General features: G+C 28.5%; 1 protein-coding gene across 1 annotated transcript in view; it reads left to right on the top strand.

Moving 5' to 3' along the window:
• Positions 1-5712: 5712 nt before the first annotated feature.
• Positions 5713-19319, top strand: part of moody (G-protein coupled receptor moody) — a 47584-nt gene continuing 33977 nt past the window's right edge. Inside the window, exon 1 of the mRNA XM_088191834.1 lies at positions 5713-6024. The gene's annotated coding sequence lies outside the window, so the exon portion shown is untranslated. The remainder of the gene's footprint in view (positions 6025-19319) is intronic.

A 19319-nucleotide genomic window follows, 5' to 3' on the forward strand; every position in this document is an offset into this window, starting at 1 on the left:
ACTGGTGTGGACTTATGAAGCTCAGAGGGTGTGAACTTCATAGCTAATATCAACATTATTGAAAGATTTCAAAACAAATTCCTCAAGTTAATGATCAGTGCTCCTTGATTTGTTTCTAGTAATTATATTAAGTTACTGCAACTTTGTCAGTGTGGAAGAAACAATTAAAAATATATGTGAATAACAATTAAACAGATTAAAAACTCACCCCAAGATACTGGCAAAAAATACACTGACGAAGAAAGAAATGGAAAGCCAAGTGTTTTTGATTTAAAATGAATTTTATCAGCAATGTCAAAAATTATCTAGAACTGTTCTTTATAAAACAAATTTGAAGCAAAAATATTATTCACGTGAATTGAAGGTACTTTTGCACGTAGTATATAATTTTCATACTAGTATCAACACAACCAATCCCACGATTAATCGTCGTGATGAATTGCCATCGCCACATCTGATATTTCGATTAATCAGCTCGACGCGTCCGATAGAATGGATTTGCACTGACGCAGGTTAATTTTCGACTAGTAAGTTCATCACCGACGATTCGAACAAGAATCAATCACATTCAGCTGACCGGCCATTTGGGAACCATCGCATCGGTTTTTCCATTAAACTTTCGTCGTTTGAACCGGGTGCCCGGTCGTAAAATCACCTGACGACACGTTAAATGACACCTGACACGTACCACTTACATGCGCAATTCTATAAAAAGGATTTTATATGCGAGAGTCTCTGCTTTGCGGCCTTGACAGTGATTTATACAAGGGGGCATGTTAAGAAAAAAATTACAAAGGAATAATATATTTCATTTTATTCCCGTTCATTTGGGAATAGGCACTTATGTTTATTTTACGAACGTCTATGTATGTGGATTTATTTTAAATGAAAGCTTATTTTATTGCAATATATACAACTTTAACTAAGTTTGAATATTATATTAAATGTATATTTAAATAATACAAGACAAAGCAAAAGAGGCAAAACTATTATATGTATTATCAATATTTATATTATAAATATTTATTTTATTTTTAACGCATCTTTTGTATTTAAGTATAAAGCTTCGAACGCAAAATGCAATTAAACAAAGATTGAGAAAAATAGCAAACAAGTATACTGAAAAACAATTATTGTAACTCTTTCACAATTTCTCGACCTCAGAGATATCAATCAAGCAGATGTCACTTTCTAAAGACGTATATTTAAGAATATAATGCATGATTGTGATTGTTGAGCAAGCTTTGCAGCCTTGAATACGTAAGGGCAGACACTTGGAGACACCTGGCAGACTCTGGCAGACACTCGAAGAGATCTGCAGACGCTTGCACTAGAAAGGATCAGCTCCACAATACGAGTACCGCAGCAAAGAGTGATTAACCTCCGCAATACACATACAAAACCTCTGAGGTTCTTCAACCGACAACATCCCTGCGCCAGCTTCTCCACCATTGTTCGGAGAAAACATCTCGCCCATCATAGTCTATCGCAATATGTAACATAATCTAATAAAATTCTCACTAGTTTCTACCTGCGTCTTATTAGCTGTGAAGTCACACACCCCTCAAGGTTTTAAATCCCAAAAAAATAACTTTGTACTGGTTCAAAGTTCAAAACACTATATTTTTTAATAATAAATTATCTCAATACTTTTTTTAGACCGAAGGAACGAATTTTACTCTTAGATGCTTTTGGAAGAATCATTTTTACATCTTAAGCTCCTTCAAGATCATTGAATAAGCCAAAAAAAACCTTAAATTTGATTGGGGAAAACTGTGGCTTAATTGCGTTTGCTCATGAAAGGGAACCGCCAATTATTGATGAAATTATGTCCTTTGGCAATAACATGGGACTTGATGAGTTGATGGAGGAACATAGGCAGGTGTTGATCACCGAAAGACTAATAGTCTACAAAAGATATCTTATCTGAGAAACTCCTCACTTTAAATCAAATTTAAATGTAGAAAACAGTTCAAAACTTCGTTGAAAGGAACTACTTGAATCAATTGAATGACAATGCAATGTCACATTTTCGTCAAATTCTCAAAAGGAAGCAAAAGCATGCGTCATTAAATAGGTTCCTAGTTAAAGTTCCACGAAAAGAAAAAAGTCAGCAGTGATTGCGATATGATTAATTATATTTTTTTATATATTAAATATAAATAATAAAAAATACGTGTATTTTAAATTAAACATTTTTATATGAATATTTTTGGGTTTTGAACAAATCAACCTAAATTCACAATAATTCATTATTAGAAAATTTTGCTTTGAAATACGAGCACGTTTCAGGAACGAATTATGCTCGTAAACCGAGGATCCACTGTAATTTGTGTTTACACAGAATACGTTTTGCGTGAAGCGCGAATCTACTTTCATTTAACCTGCTTTACTTTAATTGAAATTAAATTACGAGACTAATTTACAAAAGTATTTCACTCATAATCTACCATTTCACCATTTTTTTAATTGGCCGCACGGCAATAAAAATAAAAACAATATCTGTTGCTGTTTTTCAAAATAGATCGATCCAAAATGCAGTTGATAAATATTCGTAAAATAATTAAAATACAACGTAATTTTATAGTATAAGTGTATTTAACTCAGTAAATCATTTTGAACTTACACTCTTGAAAACGGTTCATTGTATCTTGAGTGAGCGCGTGTATTTAAAATTAAATTATACACTAACATGACTGTATATAAAACAATCTTTTTACAACAAAACTGCTACTTTCAAATACCGTAACATACGTCTCGTGACGAAGGTTTAGCGTCATTGTTAAGGGATTAGTCATCGTCGAGGTTGACGCATTCCCCTTAACTCACCTGTGTTTAATGACCGAAGCGATCTGCAGTCTTGGTGAAGAATAACTAATGGAACACTAATAACATGACCTTGGTTTCGCTTGTATATACTATACGCACAGAACACGTGTATTTGCTCGTTATTTTCGCTCGAAATCACGTCAATTAGAGCAATAAAACGAACGCAATTTGCGAAACTTTTACACCTGTAATTATATTTACTCTACAGTTTAAGTATGCGGTTGTGCTAGGAAATGGTTGAAAGAACATGGAGTAGTGATTCATAGCCATCGATTTACAATAAGTTGACTTGAGTCATTCGCGACAAATTTCACTACCATCGTTCACATTCATGATGTGTTGTTTTCATTTGGAATCGATTATGATCGAAGCATACTAAGTGTGGAATTGTACTGTTATTTGATAATATAACTGAAACGTGTAGATATTATGACGTGCGTATTTATTTATTAAAACATTGCATAACACAGAAGTATTTGAAGCAATATGTCACGAATAATTTACTTTTGAATAAAATGCAAAAAAATAATCATATGTATACAATCAAGTGAAATATAATTAGCTATATTAAGCTAAATAAACCAATAAATAATTATTATAACCAAAGAGAAACATAAATGCATAGAGAGATCTTCGAAGATCGCTTCAAAAGCAAATGAGTACTGAGGAGAGATCTTTTAAAAAGTAAAGGATTGTCACAGAAAACAGTATTGTTAATAGATAATGCTTCTTCTCAAATAAAAGCATATTAAAAACGAATGACAGTCTTGTGGTTGCATTTTTTTATAGCCTGATTATACAAGTTTGGTTCAACCCATGGATCAATATGTTATATCATTGATTTTCATGCGCCCATGCTGTACTGATTTATCAGAGAATTTCGCAAGAGAGAGATTGGGGAGTATATCTCCTTTTCAATTGTACGCATGCGAGCGAAATGCACAAGTGCGTGTGACAGAGCTCTGACGCACGCATCAGACGGCGTTTCAATTGTGCGTAAGTATTTGTTTGCCTGTCGTCAGGAGCGCATAATATTCATGCGCTTCTCAATTATATATTCTTTGTTAAATAATTTTAATATTTATTCAATTTAGTTTATATAATATGTATAGCGATTGCCGAAAAATATAACGATTCCGATGAATCATATTTCAAATTTTAAAATGTAGAATTTATCTAGAATAACAAAGTATTGCAATTATGAAGTAAGTACTTTTAACATTTTCATTATTTATAGTACATATCAAATATGTCAGATTAATTGCAATATATTGAAAATACGGAACATTCGTATAATGTAAGTATGATATCAATATTTTGTTATGATTAAAAATATGACAAATAATATTATTTTGCAGGAAACTTAGGGCATATTTTGAGCTCACGTACTCTATTTTTACTTTCAGATTATTCTGGCTATGTGCATGAACCTTTTTTATTAAATATAATTGAGAATGCCTTAGCAATCGGAATGCAATATATTTCGCCTTTTCCTAACAAATAAAATCGCAGATATACATAACAATGTTTCATGCACTCCTACTTACGACGGTGTAGAAAACTTAATTTGAACGAGATTTGGTCGTAGGAATCCCTTTTTATCCAACCACTTGAATAAATTCCAAGCAATTTACCGTTCTATACGATTCGACAGCCAAGAAACTAGGGAAGAGCGATTTCGTTTGTCCAATGACAAATTAGAACCCATAAGATCGGTGTTTGACAAAATTGTTAACAAGTATTTCTGTATCAAAAGAAATATTAACACAAACAATTTGATCATCTATTCCTTCAGCGCAATGTCTATTACAAATGATTGATTTCTTACGAAGGAGTTTTGAAAGAACCGTATAGTAGTATGTTTGGTTTTTTTGATAACATTTTGCTGATAACGTGTCCTATGTTTCAAAAAATTTCACACGGTTCTCTTGCTTAGTACAAAAGTTTTTTTACGCAGATAGTGAAGGCAACAAAAACAAACGACCACCGGTGATTAATGTTTATAATAAAACAAAAGGCGGAGTTGATCTAGGATCGAGGGCCATTCAGAATATTTATGGAGCTTATTGATATTATGGTTTTCAATGCATATATAGGATATGGATCCATAAATATTTTGAGTGCTGAATTGACGATCGATGCAGTAATTTATTTTTTAATATTATTATTTGTAAAGAAAAAATGTAAAAAAAATACATTGTGTTTCGTTGCGAACGTTTGAGAAGCCGCGCGTGCTTAACGTCTCGGGTCTGAGTCAGAAATGCGTGCGTGCATAAACAATGACAAAAAGGCATAGCGTGGTCTCGTTCTACGCTCGATTAAAAATATTTCGGTTTCTCGAGAAATTGAAACGGCTTTACCGTGTTGGTCTTTTCAAAACTCTTGCTGAGAAAGACAATGGCTTAATCTCGATATATATGGAATATAAAAATATCATTAAAAAAATATGCAAATTAATTTAAAATTTAAAATGCTTCGAAAGATTCGATCGGGAAACATTAAGGAATAAAAAAATATCCGAAGCTTACCTTATATAAATTCACAAAAAAAAATGATTGCACAAACTATTTATTTTAATGCACATATTTATCACAATAATTCCCTGTTAAATAGCACCCATTCGAATGTAACGATAAAATTCGTACTGATATTCGAAAATTATTCAGTGATTCTCAAAAATAAACGAGAAGCAAAAATTTTCTTAATATAAAATAAATAAAAAAACTTATATAAAAAGTAGAGTATTATTCAAAGATTTTTTTATTTATCAAATATTAAATTTCTCGCACATTTGAGTACCATTTCTACTAGTTATTTTGTTAATTGAATCAGCACTAGTACCAGTGCACTCGACTACTGTTTTAATCGTAATCGCCGCTTATTAGTAGCGTTGTTGTCCTTGCGAGCCGCAGTTGTGCGACAACTGCTCGTAGAGTGCACACGCTCGTCGCGATCGCGAGTCAACTGTCAAAAATTCTATATAATTTAACAATAAACAAATAGTTATTATTGTTGCACGTTTCAACATTGTCGCGCGTGATGTGTGTTGTTGTGTGACGTGGAAAAAAATGCAAAGCAACTTTTACCTGTTGAAACTGTTCGTGCTGACCGTTTTCTTTTACGTGACAATAAACATCACTAGGAGGATCTACGAAGACTTTGTGCAGTCTTGATTGTAATAATAATAATAATAATGTAAGTACCTTGTTGTATAGTATATAAAATTTCATTCTTGAATATGATGACTTACATTTATGTATAACTCATTCATATTCATGTTATGCAAATTTATATTATGTCTGTACATATTCATTTAAAATAGTACTATAATTAAAAACTACATAAATTACAATAAAACCCATTTAATATTAAGCGTTAAAAAAATAACCAACGATTCATATTGCAGAGAACTAGAGCTCTTATCTAATGTAAACAATAACTCCACATAGGCGTAAAGCACGTTAGATCTTCTATATTCGATAGCCTAAATTAATAATTCTTTACTGTAAATAGCAGCAGTTATATACAAATAATATTATAATATATTAAATAATATTATACTGAGCAAATTTTGTAAAACAAAAATATGACTCTAAATTAACCAAAAAGGCAAAACTCAGAGTTGAAGAAATCGTATATTTACACTTAATAATAATTAATTATAAAATGCTATCACAAATATATTTAGTAAAGTGGCAAATTAAAATTGGATGCTAATTAATAGGGATATATTTTGACAGATATGTGCATTAAAATAAATACTGTGTTCCATAAAGCAAATTATTTATGCATTAATGTAACGTAATTGAGAAAAGGATTCGTTGCAAAGAGTTATTTATAAGGTATTCACCGTTCTGACCAATGCTCGCTCGCACCTAATCTGTCTTAACAACACAAACATATAGATTTGATGAAAAGGTACAGTACGCTGCATACCTTTATTGCTTTAGTTTTAGAACTTAAAAATATAATGTTTGCTCAAGTAATTACTTTTTACAAAATTGTAATTTATTTGCTACTGTTAAATTTTTACACGTTCGCGTTCGATAGATATGTGGTTGATCCAAGCACATTTTCGACCGTTCCCGCGTTACTGTGTGAATTTACCTAGTATATGAACAACTACTTGATTATTTTATTTTGTGGACAAACTACCTACTATGAAGGTTTGAAATTGTGCTAAATAATATTAATAAATAGCATATGTTCCTCCTAGAAATATTACACTAAAAATATTTCATTCTACCTGACTAACCTTTTGTATATTTGTTTTAATGAAATTAATTATATGTCATTGACTGTGTTGTAGCGCATTTTTGGTATTCAAATACCCGCTTTGTTAAAATATTTTTTTTTAAATGTATCTATATCAAAATAATATACAATATTGCTATGGTATATAAATGACATAAGATATAAATTAAATTTTACACCTTAAAACACAAAATTTTAGTTATGAGATTTTTTTGTGACACACTATAAGTGAATTTATTATATAAGAAAAAAAAAACGATAAAAGTGAAATTTCAACCGCTTAAATAGTTGCTCAAAATTCATTTAGAGACCATTGTCTTTTTTATAATAATTTACAAATGATTTTTCAGTGCAGCATAATATTTATTAATAATTTTCTAAAATAAATAAACTTTGCCCGAAATAAACTATAACTCATAAAATTGCATGTTTAATTAGAAACGTTAAAAAAGAATACATTTTTAATCCGTAATATGTTAAAGACTATTTTTTGTAAGCTAAAAATAATATTTTGACTAAATCTAATTTTATTGTTATTATATTAGTGCTTAAGAATTTTAATTAATTAATTTTCTATTTAACGTACAAATAAATGTGATTCCAGGTGGTTTTTAATGTCAAAACTTCTAAATTCTAATCATCAATAGCAAGCTGTTCATAGTTATGATAAATTATATTAAATAAATAGTAAGCAATCTACTATAATATTTTATACAGCGTTAGTTAAAAATGATGCAAAATTATGTTACATCTGTAATTAAAAGCAATATAAATAAAATTTAAAATTATTAATGTGCCAGTAAGTATTTTTTTATGTGGAAAATAAACCATTTGTAATAAGTTAAATTAAGCTGTAAGAACTAAAAGCAATTTCATTTTTTACCATTCATAGTTTCTGTGTATATAGGCTTACCATAATTGTGAAACTCAAAACCGGGACAAAAAAAAATATTATCTCGGTTATTTGGTAAAACCGAAACATATGGTAAGCCTATGTGTATTATAAAATATAACCTTAATCCAAATATATTAAAAAACACATAATCACTGAGGATCATCGGAATTGCAATTATTTTGAAAGGATATCGTTTAATAAAAATATACAATTTTGACCATAACAAAACTATTAATATTATTTTAGGTCCAAATATTAGAAGAGAAATATCGATAAAGCGAAGTTCATATTCAACATTAACCTATCTGCCGGTTAGGATATGATATATTCTATGACCTCAAAGATCTAAATAATCAACGTAACAACAGATGTTATATTTATATACTCTTCATTATCAAATGAAAGCTTCTGGGCAATTTATCAGTAACTACTTTAAGTATATTTTTTACTACTATCGAATATTGTGATTTTGGACATTTTATAAGAAAATTACTAAATATGAAAAAAATCATAAAAATCCTTATCATAGATATAATAAAGATTTTATTATATAAAATGAGAACAATAAAGTTCATTATACTATTCCAGATTTCTCAATGGAAGATTCAAGTATATAAGTTTTGTTCTTTGCCGTAAGACAAATATTTATCTAATGGCAATATATGATATCTACTATTTACTTTATTTCCCATATTACCAGCAGGTAATTTATTTTATAAAGAACATACTAAGTTTGTTCTAAGTGCATATCTTGAGTTTGGCCATTCTTTAATAAAAATTTTCGCAAAGAACGAAAGTTGATAAAACCCTATAGATATGATTTAGACACACACGAAATGTTTGCTCCAAGTGCATAACTTGAGTTTGGCAATTCATTAAAAAAATGATCGCAAAGAACGAAAGCTAATAAAACCCTATAGATATTATATTTAGACACTTTTTTTGACTAAAATTATGTATGCAACTATTGTATATACTATTTACTTTGCTTACTACGCTTTATCAATATAGGAACATATAACATTAGTATAAAAAAGTCATATCCTTACATCCAACATCAAAAACAATTAAATGTAAGAATATAACGTTTCGTAATGTTATTAACTATTGTATAAAGCGCCTACTACTTTTTACATTTTTTTAGACACAATTATAATTGTTATGTATTGCAAATCAAAAAACTCACTTTTTGGTCACAAATGGTCTCGGCTTTCGGACCCCGTCAAAGGAACTAAAATTTTAAGATTTTATTACAAATATTGTTTTATAATTGATTATTTTATAGTTAAATCAGTGTTCACTTCCAATCTTTACACACATTATGTATATATTTCACTTTCATAGTTAAAACGTACCTAGTTAATTTGCAATCCAAATATTTATATTCAGTCAAATCGACCAACGCACAAAAAAAATAATGAAAATTATTTTTATAAACCGTTACTTGCTTGTTATATATTTAAATAAAACAATCGAAGTCTCCGATCAAAAACAAAAGAATTCAATACCGGAGCAAACATAATTTTTATTTTTATTAATTATAATTAAATATATTTCCTTTGTTTACGTGTATTATTTAAAACCTTTTATACAGTGCCTTACGGTTTACAATTAGTAACAATTTTAACTTAGAGCGGTTCAATTTTAAAGCAAATGCGTCCAGAAGTGGCTCAGAACAATTATATTTAAGATATTGCTTATTTAAATTGTCCTCATTAAAATTCAGCGTGTAATTCTACACATGTACCGAGCTAAATTGTGTTTCTAATTTTTATTGGTATGTATACTATCATTAAAAATAAACCTTTGTTAGAAGTTACGTAATTACATATAGCTGTTCTTTACAATATATTTATTAAAATACTAAGGTCTTGCTTATTTACCTGTTTCATATTTATATATAATCTAATAAACTCATAATCCACGTTTTCTTGATTTAGTTTTTAACACTTATATATTATTTTTATATAGGACTATACTTTTGCTTCTGCTCTACAACTTTAATACAACATTAAGATTATTGCTTAAAATAACATGGAAATGAAACAGCGCTTTTATTTTTCTTACTATTTTTATTAACATAAAATTATATCAAAAATTACTACACCTGAATATTTCTATGTATTCATTAAATTACTACAAAAAATTCATAAATATTTTTGCATCACGAATTTATCATAATTTTTATGATTTTTCAGTAAACTTTTTGTATTAATCTTAATGTTTTAAATTTGTATTTAATAAATTTTCACAACGATGTATTAATTTATCATTTACATGCATTTTACAATAATAAGAAATAATACATAGAAAGGGAGAAGAAAATCATAAAATATTCAAAATAAATTATACGAATAGGACCAGCTTCTCATAGCTGACATACAGAGCAATGTTAAATTCTAGCATATTAAGGAGCCGGATGGCGATAGCCAGAGGTGACTCGGCTAATATGGACGCCCTGGTTCTAACGAACATCAAACGAGGAGGCGATCATGATTCTCGAATACGAAGATTCCGGAATCTAAAACTGAAATTACTTCAAAATTGTTTGGTTGTGGACAGCCCCTGACAGAATTCATTGTTTTGAAGAAATGCTAAGCGACTTACGATTTTATACGAAAATTCAGCGAATTGTATCCCTACGATCCTAAAAGAAAGGCGCTGTAATACAACAACGGATAATAACTAAATATCCTATTAAAAATGTATCTTAAGATTCAGAAGGAGTAGCTAAGCAAACTGTGTGAATTTAGACATCAGTCTTAATACTTATTAAAAAAAAAAAAACGGTTGTCTGATGTATTTTTCAAAAGAGCAAAAACTTGCTATAATACGTGGTGGTAATATCTGTTAAATAAAAAGCGCCCACACGTGCAAACGTAGTACTCGGATCTGTCTGTTTGTTTTGAGCACGGACAGCGAACAGACGACGGACAGACAAATCTGTGTATTTTCTCACCACACACGATCGGACTTGTCCGCCAGACACGTGTATGCCTAGCTAGTATATGGTTATTTGGGAATTTCAAATAATAGATGCCGGTTTAAAAATGCTGTGTCATAGAAGACGCGAATAACTGAAATGCGTTTCTCATGACAAAGAAGAGCATCTTCTAAAATTTATCACAGACATCGTTTACGTGTAGAGAGAATCTCTATTTGCTTTCAAAAGTGATTCCGAGATCTTAAGTGAAAGCTTCTCTACCCAAAATTTAAATTCCTCAGTGACATACTCAGTGAATCGAAACTTAACGCTTCTAAAGAAAGGCGCTGAGATACAAGAACGGATAATAACCAAATATATTTTTATAAAGGTATCTCAAGAACCGTTTCTAAATAGTATTTGGTTATTCAGAGATTTCAAATTATAGATCTCGACTTAAAAATGCAAGACACGAATGACTATTATATCGTCAAAGTGAAATGCGTTTCTCATAACAAAGCGAATATCTTGGAAAATTTATCGCAGACGTCGTTTATGTGAACAGATAACTTCCACTTGTTCTCAGAAATGATTCCCAGATTTTCTGTGGAAATTTCTCTAGCCAAATGTTTCCAACAAGATCGTAAGAATAATCTGATGGCAAGCGGGATCAACAAAATGACACTTTCCAACACTAAAGTGCAGACGGTTAATTTGGAAGGCCATCTCCACAAAAAATCACTCTGTAGAGAGAAATCTGCAACAGATTTTAAACCATATGCATACAGAAAAGAACTTGAACTTGTAACTGCCGTATTTATGTCATTAATAAATAAAGCAAAGAGTAGAGGACACAGGTTGAACCCGCGACCCATAAATTACAAACACTATAAAATCGCTCAACTAACCTAAGAATAACCGAGTTAAATCATCCGAGCAACGTTTACTTAAAATATATTTTAAAAAACAAAGTCAATTCTAATTAAGTATATGAATAGTATTTTTTCTTTTTTTTATCTGTTATCAATTATGTCCATATGTAGCACCATATGTTTTATGTTTATTGATTTTTGCAATAATCATTGTTCTATTTTTACATTTAAAATGTATAATATTTTGATTGACAAACATTTTCTACAATAACGTTAGAAGCTCTTTTGTTATAAAATCTAATCAAAATACTTTCAATGAATTGAATTGAAAGTTCCCTGTTTTGTAATTTCAAAACCATTTATATGAGAACATTAAAATGATTGACATTTTATCAGAACAAATAAATATATAATGTTCAACGACTTTTATATAGTCAGAAGTTAATCAAAATTCCAATGGAAAAAGTAAATTTCATTTATAATTAATAAATTTATTTGCATAATAAATATAATAATTATTTTCAACTGAAAAAAATATATACATATATACTAAGAACTATCTCTATATACATATATATAAATCAAGATTAAACCATTTCACTATATGTATATCAGGACTTGACATTAAAAAATGATAATATTGCGCTATTAATTCGCTTGTAACGAGTTGATTCAATTTAATGTAGAGAAATAAATTAAGTTCAATTAAAACTGATTTCAGCACCTACTAGTATATAATTATTATATATAAAATTAATTAATGTAAACAAACTATACGATGTATACAAAGCTATTAACTGCATAACGCTTTGTGCCTCAAAATAACTATGCGTATAGATTACCAAAAAAAATCTTACAATTTTGTTTAGATAAGACCTTCCTGTTAAAAGGATAAATAACAGTCAAATTATCTACGTCCCAAACAATAATGGATTAGTAACAAAAGTCAAATGTCGCTTTTATCTTTGAAGCGTATTATCTTTTTATGTGAATCCAACCACAAAATTCATTAAGACCATAATGTATATGATTATTATATATACACATATGTCAATTTGCGATAAAAAGTTTCATTTAGAAAAACTCAATAAGTATTCAATATCTATTGATATATGAAACATTTCATTTAGAAATTGTGTATCCCTTGTGTCACACAGACGCCACATTAATAACTAGTAAGGTCGGACTCGATTAGAAAAAACGACTTATCTCACGTTCCTCATACTAGGAACTACTCATATGGTTTATGTGAATCATGTTTTTTATCACTTTAAATTAGCTAAATATTTCATATATGAAAATATTCAGCATGAACTTTATTTTTATGTAAGTATAATTTTAACTCAATTTGTGATCAATGAGAGCACATAATAAGCAATATAAACTTTGTTATTGGGTTTTTGTTTTATGTGAAGTATTAACGATTTAAGAGATATTACTAATATAAATTTTATTAAGTTATTGTGGATTATTTTATAACATTGATATAGTTATTAAATGTTTGATATAAAGGCCAGTTTTTTTTTGCTATAAATATTATATAAATGCATTTGTGGCTACGCAAAATTTTCAGTTTTATACAATCATTTCGTTTTTGTGGTAAATGACTGCTGTATAATGTTATTATAGCTTTGAAATTATTGATGTACAAACATTATATCAATAAGAATTTATAGCATGATTTTATGCGATTAAAGTATTAAAAAATATTTTTGTATTTATTGGCTATAAAGGAAAAGTAACATAATTAAACGTGAATTCTACTTTGAAATTGTATATAATAAATACCGTTTAATAAAACTAAGACATGTAAGAATATTTTAGCCACTTAGCATTTATTTAAAAATCAATTAAAGCTATCGTATGAATGATTACTTATTATTATTGCAAATACACTCAACACCATAAACATATCGTATTGTATTGGTCAGCTGTTCCGCATTCTTGTTCTTATTTACACGGTAACTTAAACAATATGGCATAACGTTTTATATGGAAATACTGCCATAGTATTGCATTATTCATAGTTAGAGCAAAGTGGAGTGATGATTGTAAGCAGATAAAAAAATAAAATATGTCGGATTCACTGAATAAAAAAGATAGGCCAAAAAAGCGCAGTCGACGTTCTGCGAATTTGCGTGTGACAAATGTATCTTTAACGCGAATTTATACAACGGTTCAACACCCCTGGATAGCAACCATCCCATCTTCCTATCTTCCCATGTCCATGTCACACTTTTGCCTCGACCTAGTGACAAATTGGATAATAGCCGATTCTTTGTCGATAGATTGAATATGTCACGATCCCATTTAATTCAAGTTTTAATAGTATGCTATCAATATATGTATGCAGATGCTTATTGCACATATAAAAAATAAATAATGCAAATTTAATTTTTTAATATAATCTGATTATTAAATTAATGCACTTATATTGATATCTATTTTTTTACGATGCAGAGACTAGAAAAATTTCACCTAATTTTAATATAAATATATTATATATGACTGACTGAAACATATGTTGTATTTTAATCGCGGCTTACGGCGCCATCTTTGCTAGTTTTTTTAATTAAAATAAATTTACACTTGAAGTTAACTAGTGATTAAAACTCGTTATCGCGTCAGAGCACAATGGTGATATATTATTCGCCGTTATCTCCAAATAACAAACTCCGTGTATCATTCCGCTTAATACGCTCATGCAGATTTCAAGCTTAAAATTGCAATAGCGAGGAAATTGATTATCTTACATTGTATTAACTATGAGAATCTAGCGTGAGAAATAATCGCTTTAATTAAATGCTAGTAATTGAACACGACAAACAAAGGCGTACACGCTACAAAATTAATATAATATTATAAGTATGCATAGAAAAAATATAATCGCTTGGTGTAGATTAGGTTAAATAATTTCGGTTAACGCACTGGGGAAATTAAGTAAATAAAAATATTAATCAAACTTAGCTACCTTTTGCATAAAATTAAAATAAAAAATATTGTAATTTGATATTTATGACCATTTTAACTATCAAGTATTTTTTAGTTTGATTGACAAGATAAAACGATATCAAATATGGCAATGATGATTAAATACAGTTTGTTTCATTATATATAGTTAACCATAAATGTTTTATGTTAACTAGGTCAATCATCTATGATGTTTATTATTAATCATTTTTCAAATGGCAATGATTGTATAAATTTGTCAAATGCTTGAATAGTTGTCAAATGCTTGAATAAAACTGTAAAATGATAAATTTAATGAAGTTTATTCTGGGGATTTCTAAATGGTAACGTTTTTGTTGTTAATCCAGAAACAAACGTAATTTACTAAATATTTTTTCGATTTTTTATCACTTGTATAAATTAACCCTTTATATAATATAACAGATAAGGAGAATTAAGTATTTTTTTAATTTATATGAGAGAATAAATAGGTTTTATGAAAATAATCGCATTACTTTTTTCATAATTTATGGATAATTTAAATGTTGTCATTTTTTTACTTTTTTCGTTCATGTATTTAAAAAAATAGGCATAAATTGTTTTTTTAAAATAGTATTTTATTTACTACAAAAAAGATTAAAATTGTGGATAGATATATGTTTCAAAAGCCAAAAATATTTATATAAAAATAAAATATATGTATATTTTTTATCACTTAAATTTAATATAAAATCATTGAATTTATTAATTATTTATATTCGAATCACTGCTATCTATTAGTGATAGCTCAATGAAATATTTTTCTTATCGTAGAACTTTAACTCAGTATGCCTTCTTTTGAGGGTTTGGCAAAAATGTGACATTGCATCTTCTTTTATAATATAATTGTTCTAAGCTGTCGCTTCCGCTTCCGGACGTGCATGCTTTAAAATGAAACATTTTATGCTCAATCTTCTACTTTGTAAATCGTATCGCTTTGTATGAACAGTGTATAATAATACACATACGCAAAGAAAATATATTTAATTTTAATAATAAAAATTGAATTTGCTCTGATTGATTTTCGAGCCGCCGGTAATGCATTCTGTTGTTTCGACCAATAAAAAACAAGCATTTAAATATAAAACAAGATGGCGGACATCAACATGACAACAGTTTTAAATAATTATTATTTATAAATAAAATTTTGCTACACGACAATAATTTTCATTAATTCATCATGTGCGTTGTTTGATTTGACTGAATATAAATAATCGGATTACAAATTAACTAGGTATGTTATAACTATGAAAATGAAATATATACATTTGTGTAAGGACTATAAAAATACATTGATTAAACTAGATAACAACCATAAAACAATCTTCGTAATGAAATCTTCAAATTTTGAATATCCCGTCGACGGGCTCCGAGGCCGAAAAGTGAGTTTTTCCTTTTACAATACATAAAAATTATCATTGCTTCTGATTTAATGCACATATTCGTTAGATTTAACGAATTGCAAATAAATCAGGTATATTTTAAACGTGAACGTGTAATATATCTTTAATATGTATGAGGATTGAAAGCATATGTCGATCAAATCGGCGCTGTCACAGTAGGAGTGCTATATAAATTAGCCAATGGACAGCTTATAAATGTGTAGTTTCTTGGATGTTATCTAATAAACGACATTTTACAATTATTATAAATATGTGATTGTATGCCTGGAATAATCGATTGCCAAAATATCTAAGAGTGTCTTATTTTTAATTCCGATGTAGCAAAATATGTATTTACGTCATGGTCTTTTATCAATTTTTCTTCTGTGCAATCATTTCTCTTTTCGAACAGCCAAATTCAGGATATTCAGTTACAGCAAACTTATGTAGTATGTTCTTTATAAAAAGATAATACTTGCTGACAGTGATTTCAACTTTTTCTTTATACATATCAATTCTACGTTGTCGTCATCTAGGTCATCGAATTGTTCTATCATTGCTTCTGAAACATAATTAACAAAATTAGAGCTTTATCAAGAGTTAAACATTGAGCACGTTAGTACTACTAATATAATCCATAAATTAAATTTAAACGACAACGAAGTTACCGTAGAGGATTAAACACATAGATTGGCATCACTTCTTAAACTGATAAGTTGTACGTCATATTTTAATTGTTTGCCATACGTAAATATTATTAGATCTTTCGTTGCATCTGAAAATTAACTGTAAACAATACTATATAGTGGGTAAAATGTAAGTTTTTATTAACACTAATATGATATTTTTCATTATTACTACCATTGTAATATGTTTAATTAACTTTGGTATGTATACCTTTAATTGCCAAATCACTGCTGTTTGTTTTTTAATATGTAATCCTAGAAAGTCAATAGTAATTCTGTTAGAATAACCGTGATATATTGTTCATATAACCAAACACTTACTGACACACTCGTAATTTATAGTTTTATTAAATTGTCTATAATTCCAATCCTACATCATTTGGAATCATCTTCAAATAACACCTTGTAAGAAAAATGATGTGATTATAACATATTTCACTGTTTATTTAATTGCACCGAACTACGCGTAACGGGCGCTTGCCAGATGACAGAAGAGCTGTCACATCTAAGCAAATTTAAGAGTTAAGGGGAATCCCAATTTTGAGCGTGCTTGAAAACGAACTATGCAATTGATTTTATCGATTCAAATTGTAAAACACTTATCAAAATATGTAAAAAAATCATCAAATTCTAAAAAAAATTTTTTTTAGAATTTCATTATAATTTTTTTTTTTTGGAAAATATTTTTTTCAACCTTAAAAATATTTTTTATTTTATTATGGATTGCAAATATTTTTAGCTTATTAAATATTTTAAATATGTTTAGTTTATTATAAATTTTAAATACAGTAAAACTTTTTGCACTTATTAATTATTAAAATATATAATGCTGCGCAGAAAAAACATTTACTATAAAAAATATATAAATCAAAATATGTTTTAATAAAAATAGACAAAAGTCTCAAAATTATTATTATTTTTAAAGCGCATATTGTGCTGACTGTCTACTTTTGGTCTAAAGTAACAGATTAGGTGCTTAATATTTTCAGTTTATTGTTTCTTTTTAATTATTAAATGCAATTAAATCTGGCTTTTATATTTACACATAAAATGCTTAAACATTTTTTTGAATTATAAAGTAACTTATGATGTAGCTAAAAAATGCTCTTCTTATCTCTTAAAATTTAAATTTATGATAAAATTGTGTTATATGCAGCGTTAAATAATATTAATAATACCTAAAATACGGTAAAACACAATCAATGACTTATAATCGTACCAACTATATGATCGTTATGTTGTAGTGTCAGTAAAGTGTAACAACATATTTTTTAATATCAGTAATATTTTTGAGCGAATGTGTAATCGACTTTTAAATGATACAAAATGTTACGTTATAATATTATATTTTATGTTGAAAACATTTTGGTACTTTTTTGCTTTATTAATATTTAGTTTAGTTGCAAACCTATTTTAAAACGTAATCTCTTTGTAACGAATACTGAAAAAGCGAAATTCCCAGTATAACGAATCTTTAATTTGTCCCCGAATCACTTTTATACAAAATGTTTTTATTATAACGAAGACTTATCTCAGTATAACGAAATATTTTGATCCGAATTTAAAAATGACGTTACAACTTGACACAATATTTTTTCGAATTCAGTTTGACTTTGACTTGGCGTGAGCCGGATGTGTTCACAGGCAACATTCAAGGTGTTTAGCCAACCCTCAAACTTTTTTTAATAAATTTTATTGTATTTATTTCAGTATCCTTAAATGGACAAAATGGAGGTTATTTTGATGCTGTAGTAATATGGTAATTAAAAATAAAAAAAAACATATCATCTTCCTTACATTCAATGTAACGAGTTTTCAGTATACCGAATTTTTTTTCTTCGGTATCGTGAGCTTCACTATACTGAAATTTTGCTGTACAATGTTTAGTTTTATTATTATCTAGCAAAGTTTTAAACCTAATCTTAAATTATATACAATATTGAGTTTTATCAAGTTTCAAATCTAGCTTTAAATATTATAAAATGTTTTCTTTTAAAAATATCTAGCAAAGTTGTAAACCTATTTTCAAATGAATTGAAAATGTTAAGTAGTTTTTTATAGATTAAACCATTTTTACTATCATTGAAAAGCTTAAATCTAATGTCTAATTAAAACCATTAAATTTAAAAATAGATTTTAGCGAAGCAAAAATAATATTTAAAACCCAAAAAGTTGAGGGTCTTATATTTGCACACTCGCTAGCTAATGTTCATAAAATACCTTCACAACAATAATGCCAACCATTAATATTCAAAACATATATTTCTCTCAGGACCTAGGTTATGAAACTTTATCGAACGCTCTGCAGTATTGTAACACAGTATATTCTCTATCAATACGTCAGCGTTATCGGAGAGCTTCGCTTCGATAGAAAAAAAAATAACAATGTCGAACATTTATTTTCACTTTGCCGTTATAAATCAAGCGAAAACGACACTGGATCAGCACATTCGCCCTGATTTAATGGTACACGTTCGTTCCATTAAATTC

This window comes from Plectrocnemia conspersa, unplaced genomic scaffold, assembly GCF_051122295.1.
Source record: "Plectrocnemia conspersa isolate PC_06_02 unplaced genomic scaffold, ASM5112229v1 ptg000009l, whole genome shotgun sequence".
In the NCBI taxonomy this organism is placed as follows: Eukaryota; Metazoa; Arthropoda; class Insecta; order Trichoptera; family Polycentropodidae; genus Plectrocnemia; species Plectrocnemia conspersa.